The sequence below is a fragment of the Macrobrachium nipponense genome, chromosome 19, assembly GCF_015104395.2.
Source record: "Macrobrachium nipponense isolate FS-2020 chromosome 19, ASM1510439v2, whole genome shotgun sequence".
NCBI lineage: Eukaryota > Metazoa > Arthropoda > Malacostraca > Decapoda > Palaemonidae > Macrobrachium > Macrobrachium nipponense.
Genome location: NC_061088.1, coordinates 34402592 through 34418707, shown reverse-complemented (window position 1 = coordinate 34418707; position 16116 = coordinate 34402592). Strand labels below are relative to the sequence as shown.

The 16116-nt window shown below is 38.4% G+C and overlaps 1 protein-coding gene across 2 annotated transcripts in view; it reads left to right on the top strand.

The window, feature by feature from the left end:
- LOC135216012 (protein-tyrosine sulfotransferase-like) overlaps positions 1-16116 on the top strand; it is a 155695-nt gene that overhangs the window by 20762 nt on the left and 118817 nt on the right. The window contains exon 1 of one of the 2 annotated variants that reach the window (XM_064250965.1): positions 8716-8932. The exons of the other annotated variant lie outside the window; for it this stretch is intronic. The gene's annotated coding sequence lies outside the window, so the exon portion shown is untranslated. Of the gene's footprint in view, positions 1-8715; positions 8933-16116 lie in introns of those variants that run through there. 2 annotated transcript variants of the gene reach the window in all.

The window sequence follows — 16116 nt, the reverse complement described above, 5'->3', positions numbered from 1 at the left end:
TTATTTATTTTTTATTTTTTTTTATCTGTCCCAGGTCAGCGCATAATGAAATTCACCTCTTTTGTTTTTAAAATCAGGACTTCCTGTCGGATGTTATCCGGGTTTATACGCCTGCCGTGTTCCAGCGTATTATTGTGGCTTTGTGCCTCTGGCGTTACTCTAGGGGCGCTTATGGCAGTTCGGTCTTGTTTTTTTTTTTTATGTTATGAACATATGGGGTCCATATGGTGTGCTCTTGATGGCTGTGGAAGGTAGGGAGGAGGCATGGTGTGGAAGGGAATAAATAAATGAAATATTTGTGAGTACACATGCACTGTGTAGTAGATATAACTGTAAAATGCGCTTCTTTGCCCTAGACTAAGTGTACATTATATTAAGGAACAGTGTGTATATATATATATTATATATATACATATATATGATATATATATCTTCCTTATATATATATATTATATATATTATATATATATATATATATATAATATATATATACATATATATAGATATATATATTAGAAATATATATATATATGTATATATATATAATATAGTATGTAATTATATAGTATTTGTGTATGTGTGTGCATGCATGTACTATGTATATACACCACGATTTCCACTTCATATCGAATTCCCTCTACCTTGGAGACCTCATGCGGTGCACTGTAGACATTACTTAAGGTTCTCTGCAGCGTGCCTTAGGCCCCTAGCTGCAACCACTTTCGTTCGTTTTACTGTACAACCATTCATATTATCATTCTTCATATATTACTTTCCACTCTCTTCTAACAACTGATTCCCAGTGCAACTGCTTTGAGGTTTTCCTCCTGTTATACCTTTCAAACCTTTTACTGTCAATTTCCATTTCAGCGCTGAATGACCTCATAGGTCCCAGTGCTTGGCCTTTGGCCTAAATTTTATATTCAGTCACTTCAACTCTTACCTTGGGGGTATATTTGCACCCTGGCGGAATTAAAATTGATACGTGCGTCTGCCCCGACGCGGATTCGAACTTGGGCCTCTTGAGAAAGAGAGAGAGAGAGATACAGGAATAAACAGTCGAATCGTCTGACCATTCGGCTCTTTCTCTTGATAACCGAATCCGGGACAGATGCACTCGTCAATTGTGATGCCTCTTGGAATGACCTCGTAGGTCCAAGTGCTTGTCCTTAGGCCTAAGTTTTATATTCCTCTCCAACATTGAGCCTTTAGAACGATACAGAGCTTCAGTAAGATTCACGTCCGTTTCTTAAAGGTATAATGTGTACATCTGTTGATCTTAGAAGTTAATTCCGTACCTGGTAGATGGTCGACTGTAACGGGCCACATCTAGGTAGAGGAGGGTTGGGTAGCACCCGCATCCCTGAAATATTGCTGTCATCGCGAAGTTAATATTTTTTCTAAAGTTTGTTATCTTTGGGGAAAAGATTGTATATATATATATATATATATATAATTACTTGTGTTAGGCTGGTAAATTGTACTTTATAAGTTATTGAATGTGGAATCTAACCATTCCTTCGTATCGAAGGCCACCACGAGTAGTATGAATATATACACAGTGAACTTGTGAGGCTATATATATATACCTATATATATATATATATATATATATATATATATATATATATATATATATATATATATATATATATATACCGACTCTGGCACGTGTTTACGTCAATAAACCTTTAGTATGAATCTGAATCGCCCTGTGGCCGGAATCTCCATTGGTATAAATTTTCATTCATTCCTTCATCCTCTTTTTCGCCTTGTGACAATGCCACCATTAGTCATGAGGGATTGACGAACCCAGACTGTGAAGTGTTAGATAAGCAGTGTTTTCTCTCTCTTTTTTTTTTTTAATTATTTTATTAGAGTCTTTATTGCACCTTTCTTTGTTGATTTCTTGTTGGTTTCCTCGTTCGTCCATTTCTCTCTTTTTTTTATCTTGTACGCCCCACCCTTCGTTTTCCTTTTATTCGTATTCCAAATTTGTTTACTTTTGCTTGGTATGGTTTTTCTTTATTTCGTTTAGATATTTTTTTCCTTAAATAAATCCTCTTTCTTGTCTCATCCCTTTTTCCCTTCTGCTCTATTTTCTGAGACTTACTTTCTTTTTATCATTTGTGCTTTTCTCATGTATATACTTTCATATACCTTCTCTTCTTCTCTTTATTCTTATCTTATCTCTTTGCCACTGGCTACGTAGGTTCATAAAGTTGCCCTCTCCGTCGGCCTGCGCATCAAACATTACGGTAACCGTGCCCCACGACCTGGGGAACCGTGCCCCACGACCTGGGGTGTAAATGCAGTGATTATTATTATTTTTTTTTCTTGAAAAAGTTTGAATGCGGCGATGAGCGCTTGGGAGAAATCAAAATGTTCTCGATATAGTGACAGGCGTCGGATGCTAGACTGGAGCGTGTAGGAATGAACTCGTCGGGAAAAAAATGAATGTGAAAGCGTTTGCCACGCTGCTTCTGACACTTTCCGACACTTGGAGCACTTATGACACATATTGGCATTACGTCATGTGGCACCTTGCTGCGTCTTTTATCGTCTCGCCGCGCTGGCGATGTCTGGAAGACCTGGATGGAACTTGGTTTCTCTCTCTCTCTCTCTCTCTCTCTGTTTCCTTATGACACATGTTAAATGGTCTTTGCAGTGCTCTCTCTCTCTCTCTCTCTCTCTCTCTCTCTCTCTCTCTCTCTCTCTCTCTCTCTCTCTCTCTCTCTCTCTCACACACACCACACACAACACACACACACACACACACACACACATATATATATATATATATATATATATATATATATATATATATATATATATATATATGTGTGTGTGTGTGTGTGTGTGTGTGTGTGTGTAAAGCAATCCTCAATTTCTGTCTACTGTACAGTCCTCAATTTCTCACTTTACTAGATTAGATTACTTAAGACTCTCTCTCTCTCTCTCTCTCTCTCTCTCTCTCTCTCTCTCTCTCTGTTATGTCGGAGCGGGTGAACTAAGAACGTGTATGAACTGACATGGTTTATTTTCGGTCTCTTGAAATGCTGTTTATTGATCGCTTTGTTTAGGGGGAAAGAAAGGGGAAGAGTTGGGGATGCGAATTGTTTGTTTACGGATGGTTCTGTAAACAGTCGCACCGGTGTTATATTTACGTCCATTTTGTTTTATTGTAATTTTGTTTAACTGTGCGCGGGTATGGTCAACTTTTCGTAGCTGCCTGCGCAGCAGTTTTGACCTCGTTTTCGTATCTAATATATTTGTTTTATATATATAATTAATATATATATATATATATATATTATATATATATATATAATATTATATTATATACATACATCGCCAACTGTAGGATTACATGATGGTTAAATACAAGAAAGGAACGTAAGATGTTATGAACTTGTCTGGTTTCATCTTCTTAAGACATTATTTCAAAAGTACTGGTACAGTATAGCAGACATTTACAATGAATATTATTCCAGTGTAGCCAACAGTACAAACGAACGTACAGACAATTAAAATTTTCGACTTGAGTAAAAGATTCCGTACGACAAGAGGCGATGCCGTGGTCGGTATGGTGTTGGCGTGCCACCTCGGTGGCCGCGAGTTCGATTCTTGAGCATTCCATTGAGGTGTGAGAGATGTGTATTTCTGATGATAGAAGTTCACTCTCGACGTGGTTCGTAAGTCACGTAAAGCCGTTGGTCCCGTTGCTGAATAACCACTGGTTCCATGCAACGTAAAAACACCATGCAAACAAACAAACAAACGACAAGAGGCGAGTTCGACACTTCTCTATCTTTGTTTTTTCGACAGACCCCATTGGTGGTTACAGCCGTCAGTGAGCCACATGCGTTTCACTGTAGGCATTGCTGAAGGATCTTTGTAGCGTGCCTTCGGCCCCTAGCTGCAACCCCTTTCGTTCCTTTTACTGAACCCCCTTTCATATTCTCTTTCTTCTATCTTACTTTTCTCCCTCTCCTCACAGTTGATTCATAGTGCAACTGCTTTGAGGTTTTCCTCCCGTTACACCTTACACACCTTTTGCTGTCAATTTCCATTTCAGCGTTGACGAATGATCTCATAGGTCCCAGTGCTTGTACTTTGGCCTAAATTCAACGGTTCATTTATCGACAGACCGCTTTTATCGCCCCCACAATATTCCCGAATAGAAACCTCACAGATAAGTCGCTTTGCTGTCAAGAGGATCCTTTGGCACTCGTTCACTTTACATATTTGAAAGAAATGGGGTGGCCCAGTTCTGGAGGACCCCCAGAGTTACGTAGGGGTTTGACGCATATGAGCGGCTGTGATGTGGAAGTTTACTGCGGGGAGATTCCTCCGCGATTCGGGAGGTTAAGTATGATTTTGGGACTGCCTTTTTTTCATGAGAAAATAAAAACGGAAATGCTGAAAATTAAAATAATGAAGTGATATTAATAAACAAGGAAAATAATAAAGATAAAGATAAGAATAACAATAATAAAATTTAATAATAATACAAATAAAAATCCTGTTGGAGGCGATTTTTTTTTTTTTTATTATTTCTCTTTGTCTCCGTAGAGCGATGTAATGGACTTCCGTTAACATTATGCCACTGGTGGCGAGAACATTTTCACTTTATACCTGGTAATAAATCAACTGTTAAGCGTCGCAGCCAAGGGCGGAGAACCGTCTATGGGGTAGCAAGCTCGTCCATTAGACTTAATGAGAACCGGAAGGTTAACACCTGACTCTACCCTTCTGAAGGGGAAATGGAATATAACTTTTTTGTCTTCATTACTACTTCTACCATCGACGAGAGAGAGAGAGAGCAGTTTCCTCCGTAAGAGGAGCCGGACTGAGTGAGGGCTCAATCCCATTTGTTCAGGGCTTATATCTGTAATCCTTCAACTCTAGAGATGGGACCAACTGATCTTAGGAAAGTCTGGGAAAGTAAAGGGATCAGCAATCCTTTGTTTGAATTTGACTGTCGTTTGTTTCATACGTAGGGGAGAAGGTAGTCCTGTGTTTGGAGGGGTTGAGGCCGTTTTATATTGAGGCGCTTTTACTCTGTTTCAACTCCCTTTCTTCCTTTGATTATACCTCCGTTCATAATCTCTTGCTTCCATTTTAATTTCCACTATCTCCTTAAAGTTGTTCCAACATTCATTTCAACGCTGAATGACGTCAAAGGTCCCACCGCTTGGTCTTTGGCCTAGATTTTATATCCAGGTCAGTTTATTCTGTGTATAGAAGGGTGAAGAAGATCTGTATATTGGGAGAAGTTATACATATTGATGAAGGCAGGTTAGAATCCTGTATATTGAAGGCAAGTTTGGTATGTTGAGATTTAAGTTATTTTATATATCGATCGGGAATTTACTCTGTAATCTCTCTCTCTCTCTCTCTCTCTCTCTCTCTCTCTCTCTCTCTCTCTCTCTCACTGTAGTCCATGATCAGATCATGGTCGGTCTATGTATTATATATATATTATAGTTGATATAGGTAGCCACTCCGGTCTCAGTATCTAAACCATGATATTATTATTATTATTATTATTATTATTATTATTATTATTATTATTATTATTATTAGTGATATTTGTAGCATCATCTGAATAAGAGGACCCGTTCCCATCACGACCCTTGCTCTTGAAGCAGTGTGCATAGCGCCCTTTTCGTGTAAAATCACACCTTTGACATGCTGCCATTAAAATGGTTCGGTCACCACTGAGTCATGAGGGAGTAAATCGAGTTAACTTAGCCCAGAGGAACCGAGTGGGGTCGTGGGTGCTATTGCTCGCGGGCTTAAGAGAGGATTTATTACAGATGGAATCATGCGCTGTCGCCTAGTTTTTCTCGCTGATATTGCTCAGCTCATATGAACAATTTTGTTTGTTGGTTTGATAGTTCATTCTCTCTTATTTTTGTGTTGACAGTAGCTTTATCTACAAAATGATGCATTATGCTTGTTCCTTATGGATTTGTAAGTTCCTCGTTGGACGAGTGGTTTCCGCGCTCGGCTACCAACCCGATGGTCCGAAGTTCGATTCTCGGCTCGGCCAACGTGGAATCAGAGAAATGTATTTCTGGTGATAGAAATTCATTTCTCGATATAATGTGGTTCGCATCCCACAATAAGATGTGGGTCCTGTTGCTAGGCGACCAATTGGTTCCTAGCCACGTGAAATATATCTACTCCTTCGGGCCATCCCTAGGAGAGCTGTTGTTAGTCAGCTCAGTGGTCTGGTTAAACTAAGATATACTTAACTTTAACTTGTGGATGTGTGCAAAGAACGGGAAATGGTAATCGATAGTTTGATAGGATTTGCGAGAGGAAACTCTTCTCATTGTTTTTGTGTTTTCTTGCAATGTCCCTAAACGTAAGAGCAGACGTTCATGTCAGGCTCTGGATGTTGACAGCAGTGAATGCGATGGATGGGTTAGACAGGAAGGAAGGGAGAGAGAAAAGTCAGTCGGGTAGGAAAAGAAAGGGGGACGAGGTGAGCAAGAACTCGAAGGAGGGTGAATATGTTGTTCCGCGGCTGAGTAATTGATTCCGAAAGGTTGAAGAGCACATGAATCTCAGAATCAAAGATGCAAATCTAGGTCTACCGTATGAAGTGTGTGCCCTCCTGGGTCGATAGAGCTGTTGTAAAGAACTGCTGAATACCGGAGAGTAAACGACAGACAGACAGACAGACACAGCTGATTGATGAACGAGTGGAAACGGTTGATGGCAGTTTGACAAAGTTGTTAAAGTGACTTACGGGGATATGAGGAGGGTAGTAAGTAGGGGGTTAAAGAATGGGATGACGCTGGAGTTCATAGGATTACAGTGTTGATATTGAGTTTGAATGGCTGACCGGTGTTTGTCAGGCATGTCCGGATTGGATCAAGATGTCAGAGGGGCGAGTCAAGTGAATCATTGAGTCATTGTGAAAAGGTAAAGGTGATGAAGGTGACGGTAAGAATGATAGGGATGTAACATGGGTAACTGTAGAAATAATGAAAGATAACAGAAGTAACTATAGAAATGTGTATGAAGGATTCTGATTAAGAAAATCAGGCAGATGGCTAGAGGATTGACAGGTGAAGAACACTCGGTTGGGGGTTAGGTAATGAAGGGAGTGAATAGCAAGTGTTTATTATGGAACGGTTATTGTGAGAAGTTTAAAAGTAAATCGGAAGAAGCTGTAATGAGCATTCATGGACCAAGAAAAAAAGCTCATAGAAGTGATTGTGAGGCGTTGTGGAGGTTGTTGCTGCTGGTATGTTATACCTACTAGAAGATTATTTGTTGAGTGATGGAAAAGTTTTACAGTGGAGGCGAAGTATCTGCTAGAATATGTGAATAGGATGCTGGTTTATTTGGTGTACATGTGCATTTGAAACAAGGAAGTATCATGAATCCATGGTTTTAGTGCCGTATGTTTATGTGTGGCGTTGATGGTGGCAGGTTGAGAGAAGAGGTGAATTGCAGAATTGTCGAAGCAAGAAAGGGACCAAATTATGTGTACAGAATTCATAGGAGGCTTTTGAGGGTAAATTGTAAATGTTGCATAAGAAAGTCATGAAAAATTTGAAACTATTAAAAAGAACTATTTACACAATATAATGTGCTGTATAAAGATGAACACGGTATCAATGGAAGTATTGAGCATAGCATTTTGAGGTGGTTTGGTCATGTGGAAAGAACAGAGAAATGTTGGTTGATGAATGAGCGCATACTTTCGAAAATGTTAAGAGGGAGGTGGAAAGGAAAACCTAGAAAGTGCTGAATGAAAGGGGCGAACGAGATGTTCTAAAGAAGAGTGACAAGATCAGTGTGGCTCTGAATGGTGCACCGTGTAAGGGGTCTTGATGTGCTGCTGATGAGTTCCCTCTGTGGGTGTATGGCGTAGCATATTGTGGAACTTTTCTACTTCTCAAAGTTGGTTGTTGAAGTTTGAATCTGTTTGTAACAGTTGTGGTACTTGGCCTATGGAGTCACCATCATGAAGGGAAAGCACACACACACGCGCTATATATATATATATATATAATATATATATATATATATATATATATATATATATATTATATATATGATTATAATCACTTTAAAACGTGATTCATTTATCACACATATCCACAGGTGAAAAATAATAGGCGGGGTGTAGGTCCTGACGAGTTTCGACTTATTTCCAAGCCATTGACGAAGGACTGATACATAGTACTGGAAGTCAAAAATATATGTACTACAGAGACAGTACTGACGAACATACACACCAACGTTTTGAGACTGCAGATCCACCCACAGGCAGTGTCAGTACTATCTCTGTAGTATATATATTTGTGACTTCTAATACTATGTATCAGTCCTTTTTCACCTGTGGATATGTGTGATTATATATATATATATATATATATATATATATATATATATATATATGTGTGTGTGTGTGTGTGTGTGTGTGTGTGTGTGTGTGTGTGTGTGTGTAATATAATATAATTTCCTCGACATTTCATTTAGTAACGCTTACACAGTTACAGAAGGCTAAACCCTGTGTTTGGAGCCGTAACCCTGCTATGGCAAAGGTAGTGGAACAAGACTTCTGTGGGTATAGGATATGGTGTGTGCTTTCTGACCTCGGCAAAGATCTCCAGGGGGACGTAGCGGTTCGTTTGGTCTCGGAGATCAGGTTTGTACAGTTACTTTGAAGGGAGGGAGGAGGAAAGGAGGGAGTTGCACGCTAGCCTCCGTCGAGGGAGGAAGTACTCTCGGGTTTCTTAGCGTCTCTCTTTCAGTCTCGATCCCGGTGTTCCGCAAGGGTGTGACTTTGCTCCTGTTGTGTTCTATAATTGAGAAGTGTTTTGATTGTGATCAGTTCAGGGCATTTTAACCGATTCATATTATACCCTGACGGACAAGTACCCTTATTCCTGTTGATTACTAGGTAAGTGAGCATTTTCCATGGGAGGTAAAGATTATTTCCTCATTCATTCGCTTTTATGTATTATGTCAATTTAATTATTTTCAGTTTCATTTGTATATTGTTTGCTTTCTCGTTATATTTCTCTCAACGAATGATGTCATATTTTTTGGGAAGCTTTCTTATAGTTAGATAATTTACACTCCTGACTGTACTTGAATGCTCGTTGGCAAGGAGGCGGTAGATCGGGTGCAGGGCCATAGACCTTGGATCGGGGCAACTTGCTTCACCTTGCCTCGAATTCAGGTTTGAAAGGAGGGTGATGGATGACCTCCCTTGACCTGACGATTGTATTGCCTTACGGGACATTCCCAGACAAAGACAATGTGGACGGCCAGTGAATGATAAGTAGCATCTTTTTATTGGTTGTTGGCAATGTTGTTTGTATGTATGTGTGTATGCCGTGGATTTGAATGCATAGTTTACCATATGTATTCTCATACACAGATTTATGTAATATAAATCTGTGTGCTTTTCGTGCAAGTCTAGTCCTTTTTGTTGCAGAAATATCATCGTTACTTCATTTTATAGTTATGTTTATGTGAGGTAGAAACAAGATTGGTACGATTCTTTTTTGTACAAGTATTCAGACGTCAAGATGCGTCATCTAGGGAATTTGGCAGTTACTTAGTGCTTAGCAATTTCTTCTGTACGATCTGTTCAGTTATTCTGTCGTGAGGCATTTGTCCTATTTTATGAGAGTTCTCCGTTTTTAACTTTCCAGGAACTATAGGTTTTTTTTATAAGTTTTGCTAATACTTGTTATGCAGTGTTATTTGTTTTCTTTGCATACAGGTTTTAGCGACTAGTGAAATATGTTTCAGGATTTAAGAAGTCGGGTAGATTCATTTTGTGGAAGTTTTGTCACTAAGTGAGATTTATTTGTTGACTGGCGTGTTCTTGATGAATGTTGTGATGATGTGAGTTGTAAGGACGCTTTGTAAATTGTTAGTCATGATTCATTTCTTTGACTGTAACGGGAGTTATTTATTATCACGTATTTGGTTAACGCTATTTTTAGTTACTGGGTTATAGAGAGAGAGAGAGAGATCCGGCGAGAGAGACGCAGGAGAGAAGAAGATGAGAGTATATGTAACCATAGGTTTTTTCCTGTAAGGACGGCGTTGTGCTGGAACCGGAAAGAGTTTTCATTGTTGCTTAAATAATGCTGCTTTCTAATCCCTACTGCCTTCCCTGTCCTCCATCCTCCTCCTCCTACCTCCCTCCTGCCTCCTCCTCTTTAAGGAGTTAAGTCTTCTTCTTCTTTCTTTCTTAACCGTCTTCCCCCCCCCCTTCCCCCCCTTCCCCCCCCCCCGCCTTTCCCCCCCCCCCCCCCCCCCAATGTTGAGCTAATAAGCCGCTAGGCATCCCGTGATGGGGCCAATCTCAACAATTTAGGTTTTTATTAATGTACGTTTGGATATCCTACCTGGGGCTTCATCGTTCGTGTCGTATCTCAGAGAGGGTGACGACCGGTGTCCTTCTTTGGGTTGATCTTTGAATAAGAGAGAGAGAGAGAGGAGACGTGAGAGAGCGAGAGGGGCGGAGGAGAGAGGGAGATAGAGAAGAGGAGGCGGAGAGTAAAAGTGTCCTTCCGGCTGATCTTGAAAAATCTGGCTGGTCGGTAGCCTTATAGCTTGGATGGGGTCTCCCCGATTTCTGTATTAACAGCGCAGATTGTTAAGCTGTTCGCCAGGCCCGCTCCGCTCCTCGATTTTGTTTGTATGCGGGAAAATTGCTCTTTTATTTTTGGTACAGCGAGCGGCGACGGTGAAGCGCTTCTGGAAAAGATTGATTTTTCTCCCTATAAAAGGTTACTAATTGGTGTACAGGCAATGTACACTAGGTTATTTATAGCTTTCCAACTAGTGTAAGATTCGAGTCTGTTGGCGTCATTATGCCTTTTGGAAAATTGACGAATTCTGGTTAGTCATTTTGTTGATTTTACACGTATATAATATAATATATATAATATATAATTATATATGTGAATGTGTGTGTTTGTGGTGGTTTGTTATGTATAGTATAGTGTAAGAATGTATGTGTGCATGTGTGGATGCACGAATAACATTCTGAAATGGAATATAAATCAAATCCTACTTGAGGGATTTGGTAATTGTGTTCTGGTGATGATAACGTTATCTTAATAATAATGTTACAGATACCGAACTACTGGATGAATGTTGCATTCGGTACCTGCATTATTCGCGGAAACCGTTATGGAGGGAGAGAAAAAATGCCTCGAAGTACATTCCGGTTGGGCTGTGATTCTTTTGCACGAGGTTGATGTTACATTTGGAATTAGAAAGTCGCCTTCAGTTTCTTCTAGTCATGCTGCACATGCAGCAAAAAGAATGAATAGTCATTGTTAAAGGAAAGGAGATAAAAAAAGAAAAATGAAAACCCACCGATTTGCAAATATTCGATGAAGCACCTGCGCTGCGCTGCGCATTCCTGCCATTGCCTTGAGACGTCTGCGTTAAAATGCTTCGTATAGTTATTTGCTGAGGTTTTACTTCACCGAAATGTGTACGTACGTGTGTGTGTGTGCCCTCGTTGTTCAGTGCTGCTGAGTTGCTGTAATATTCGTGATTCGGTTTCATTTCATTGTCTCTTTCGTTATTATGTTCGCGATTTCTTTTGGACTTTCAAACTATTTCATTTTACACCCTTTTTTTTGCGTATCGTGATTTTTCTTTATCCACTTGAGTTGATTTTAATGTCAGGCGTGCATTTATTATTTTCACAAATCGTGTGCTGTAGTTGTAAGTTTGATTTCATGATCTTCTGGGTATTTTATTCGCAACGTCATTTTTAGCGACCCTTGGCACCCCTCCCATTTGTATGCAGTTCAAGGTCAGTTTAGCGTGCGCTGCTTTTTTTCTTTTTTTACGGCTTAATGCCTTTCAGTTGCAGTTCCTTTTGGCATGCACTTTGTTCTTTGAGCGATACTTGGGAAACTCCTCAATCTTTTCCATCCTAGTCACTGCTGTTTGTAGGGTTACGTAAACGTCGTCTTTGTAATTATCTGTCATTTGCACGTTCAGGTTAAACGAAACCAGAATTTAACTTTTTAATAGAACCTCGGTTATGAGGTATAAGGTATTTGTACGCAAAGTTACCCTGGACTTCTTTTCGAAAAAAGTTGCAAGAGGTCAACAATTTGTAAGTTACTTACTTAAACTGACTTAACAAGTACGTGATTCTCAAATGAGTCACGAACGGAGGTGGCGCTTCAGAATTAACATTTTTAGAAGCTAACCGACCGACCCTGCTCACACTCTTAACTGGGCTCGCTTATTTATTTGGGTGTCGGTACTTAAAAAAAAATAAATAAATAAAAATAAATAAATAGATAAAAAAAACAATAGTAAGATTACTATAGAATCGACCCCCCTCAGCCACCCGAGTGGAGCACACCCACAAACCAGGAAAAAAAAAATTTTTAGTAGTATGAAAAATTAACTATACGTAGTAAACTTTTCTTTTTATGCGTTTGACCACTCTTTTTTTTTTTTTGCTTATTCTCGGGCAGTAAGTTAAAAGGTTTACACAAACTGCTTTGTTGTTGTTGTTGTTCTTCTTTTCTTGTTGGGGGTGGGGGAGCGGTTGTAAGGCTTTATGTTAAACGCAATAGGGACAAAAGCCTAAAAAAGGTCTGAAAAAGTAGTTTCGCTTTGAGTTAAAGATACAAGAATTTTAGGAAAGGATATTTAAGATTTATTTATTAGAATGAAAATGTAAAAAAAATAAATAATGTCAATGTTAAACAGCACACAAAAATTATTTCTAGTAAAATAGATTTATTTTAATTTTCTATGGTGAAACAAGGTTATATTTGACTGTAGATTTAATTTACGTTAAGTTGAGAATATAATGTTTACAACTTCTGCGTGAGTAGAAAATGTTGCACGCATCCCGAGTAAGCTGGAGGTCGGATTACGCCATGTTGGTTTTCTGTAAGAGAAGACTATTGTAAAAAGTTTAAGAATAGCCACAATCTTGCTTCTGGCAACGATAGAGGACAGGCCACCACCGGGCCGGGGTTAAAGTCTGATAGGTCGCGGCTCACACAACATTATATCTAGACCACCGAAAGTTGATTTGTTTTCGTTTTCGGTGGTCTTGATTATACACTGTAGCGACCGTACAGAAAACTCGATTGCGCCGAAGACACATCGGCGCATTTTGCCCTTGTTTTGTTTGCGTTGGGTCAATTTTCGAAAAGACTTTATTCTCTATTTTCCACGAGGCGCATCTGTCGCTTCTCTTGTTGCTGAACTCAACATAGTAACAACTTTTCGGCCTCAGTGACCACAGTTATTGGGACTCCAGTGTGCAAAAATCAGTCATTCAATCAATCAACCACTCACTTAATCTTTGGCTTCCCATTTCACCCACTTCCCCTCTCCCTTTTTTTTTTTTTTTTTTTTTTTTTTTTTGTAAACTCCGCCACCGAAGTAAACTAGGGTTATTTATTCACCTGTATCTCGGCTCTTGTCTGTCTGTCTGTCCACAAGATGTTATCGATGGGTTTCGGTGGGTTTTTTGAGGGAAGGGCTATGGGCCAAGAGGACCTGATTGGGGTCAGATATGAATGCGGATGTAGATTCCTTATTGTCGCTGTATTTTAATATTCCAACTTTCTTTCTAACTTTAAACTATATATTGGACTGTTGATTTCATGAAAAGGATTCATTTTTACTTCAGCTTAATTCAACTTCGGCTTTGGGTCAAAACCCAGACAAATCAGATTTCATTCATCTGATTTGTCTGGGTTTTGACCCACAGCCGATAGATTGAGCGAACATTCAGCCTAAGTTGAATGAAGCTGAAGTAAAAATGAATCCTTTTCATCAAATCAACAGTCCGATCTATAGTTTAAAGTTAGAAAGAAAGTTGGAATATTAAAATACAGACAATAAGTGTTCCGCGTGTTCACACAGGGGATGGGAATAGTGGCCGTATGCACTCACCTAAGTGATTTGAGTACCTTTGATGGTTTGCTAAGCAGTCCCTCACTCGTCCACATGAAAGCAAAAGTGGAAGAAGACCTTTCCCTGTTCGCCCGTGCATGTAACCAGGTCTGGGCGAAGCACGCACTCCCAGCTCTCAAGGGACGAAGCCTCTGAACGCCTCCTGCCTCTGCAAATGAAAGTGGCGATAAAGTGACGCCATCGTCATTGCAAATGCGGATGAGGCTGTGGTCGTCATTGGCAGAGTTCTGATACTGAAGGTGGTCAGGCATTTATATTTCGCGGACGCCTCATTGAACAAGTGATTGATTCTCGTCATATTAAAATAAATTAGTTTACGATCAAAGGTTCAGATATTGTATGTGTTTACTTAGAAGCACTGTTTTGCGGTCCCACTCCAGTAAGTAATTTATATATATATATATATATATATATATATATATATATATATATATACATTATATATATGTAATATATATATCTATATATATATATATATATATATATTGTGTATATATATATATATTATATATATATATATATATATATATAATATTATATATATATATATATATATTACATATATATATATATATATATGTATATATATATATATATATATATATATATATATATATATATATATATCTAGTATTTAGTGACGAGGTTTTTACGTGATAACCTTTTGTTGAAAGCTAATGGAAAAGCATGTCGCTTTGTGAGGAGTGGGACTGTCCCCCCCCCCCCCCCCCCCACCCCCAACCCCCGGTGCCATTGTTGTCGTGGATGGAAGGGTTGTTGATAATAATACTTTAGTTATATAGTAGAACTTTCCATCAGTGTTTGTCATTCCACGGGCTTGTCAGTGATGTGTTTAAGGTGGACGATTCGATGTGTAATTCACTTGTGATTGGTTTGATGATTGTGGCGGATTTCGTGTTTCAGTTGCCAGATGGTGGCTCTATCAATTCAATAATAATAATAATAATAATAATAATAATAATAATAATATTTCATTAAAAATAATGGCAGATTTCACAGAATTGATTTTATACAAAATCTTTCAGTTTCTCCTTATGATTAGTCTTTTTGGCACGCTGGAATTACAAAGCAGCTGTCCAGTACCGGCGTGCCAGAAAGACAAATCATAAGGAGAATGGAAAGTATTTCTTTTATAAAATTATTCTGTGAATTCTGCATTATTTTTAATGAAACATGTTTGAAAGAGGGTCTGTTTCTAGCATACACAAATAATAATAATAATATAATAATAATAATAATAATAATAATATTATTATTATATTATTATTATTATTATTATTATTATTATTATTATTATTATTATTATTATTATTATTATTATTATTATTATTATTATTATTATTATTATTATGATTTTTTTTTTTTTTTTTTTTTTTTCTGCTCTATCACAGTCCTCCAATTCGACTGGGTGGTATTTATAGTGTGGGGTTCCGGGTTGCATCCTGCCTCCTTAGGAGTCCATCACTTTTCTTACTATGTGTGCCGTTTCTAGGATCACACTCTTCTTGCATGAGTCCTGGAGCTACTTCAGCCTCTAGTTTTCTAGATTCCTTTTCAGGGATCTTGGGATCGTGCCTAGTGCTCCTATGATTATGGGTACAATTTCCACTGGCATATCCCATATCCTTCTTATTTCTATTTTCAGATCTTGATACTTATCCATTTATTTTTATTATTATTATTATTATTATTATTATTATTATTATATTTTATTATTATATTTGAACATCAAGAAGATATGCAATGGACAAACGAAATAGAAAGAGGCGGATGATAATAAAGCAGTCATAAAAATATTAACATAAGGGTGCTCATTTCAAAGTATAGTGACCTAAATGCATTAATCTTTACCATGTACCTAGTGGGACACTTTTATATTTGTAATAGCCATCTCTCTCTCTCTCTCTCTCTCTCTCTCTCTCTCTCTCTCTCTCTCTCTCTCTCTCTCTCTCTCTCTCTCTCAACAGCATCGATCGACATGTTCAACGAACAAGCGAGTGATTTTATAGGTAGAACCTGTGGAAAGTTTCGTAATGATAGATATTCTTGTGTATGTATTTCCTATTCATTACATTGCAAAATTCACCTTTTGTCGGTTTCTGCAACAATGGCGGCAACGTTGTCATCATC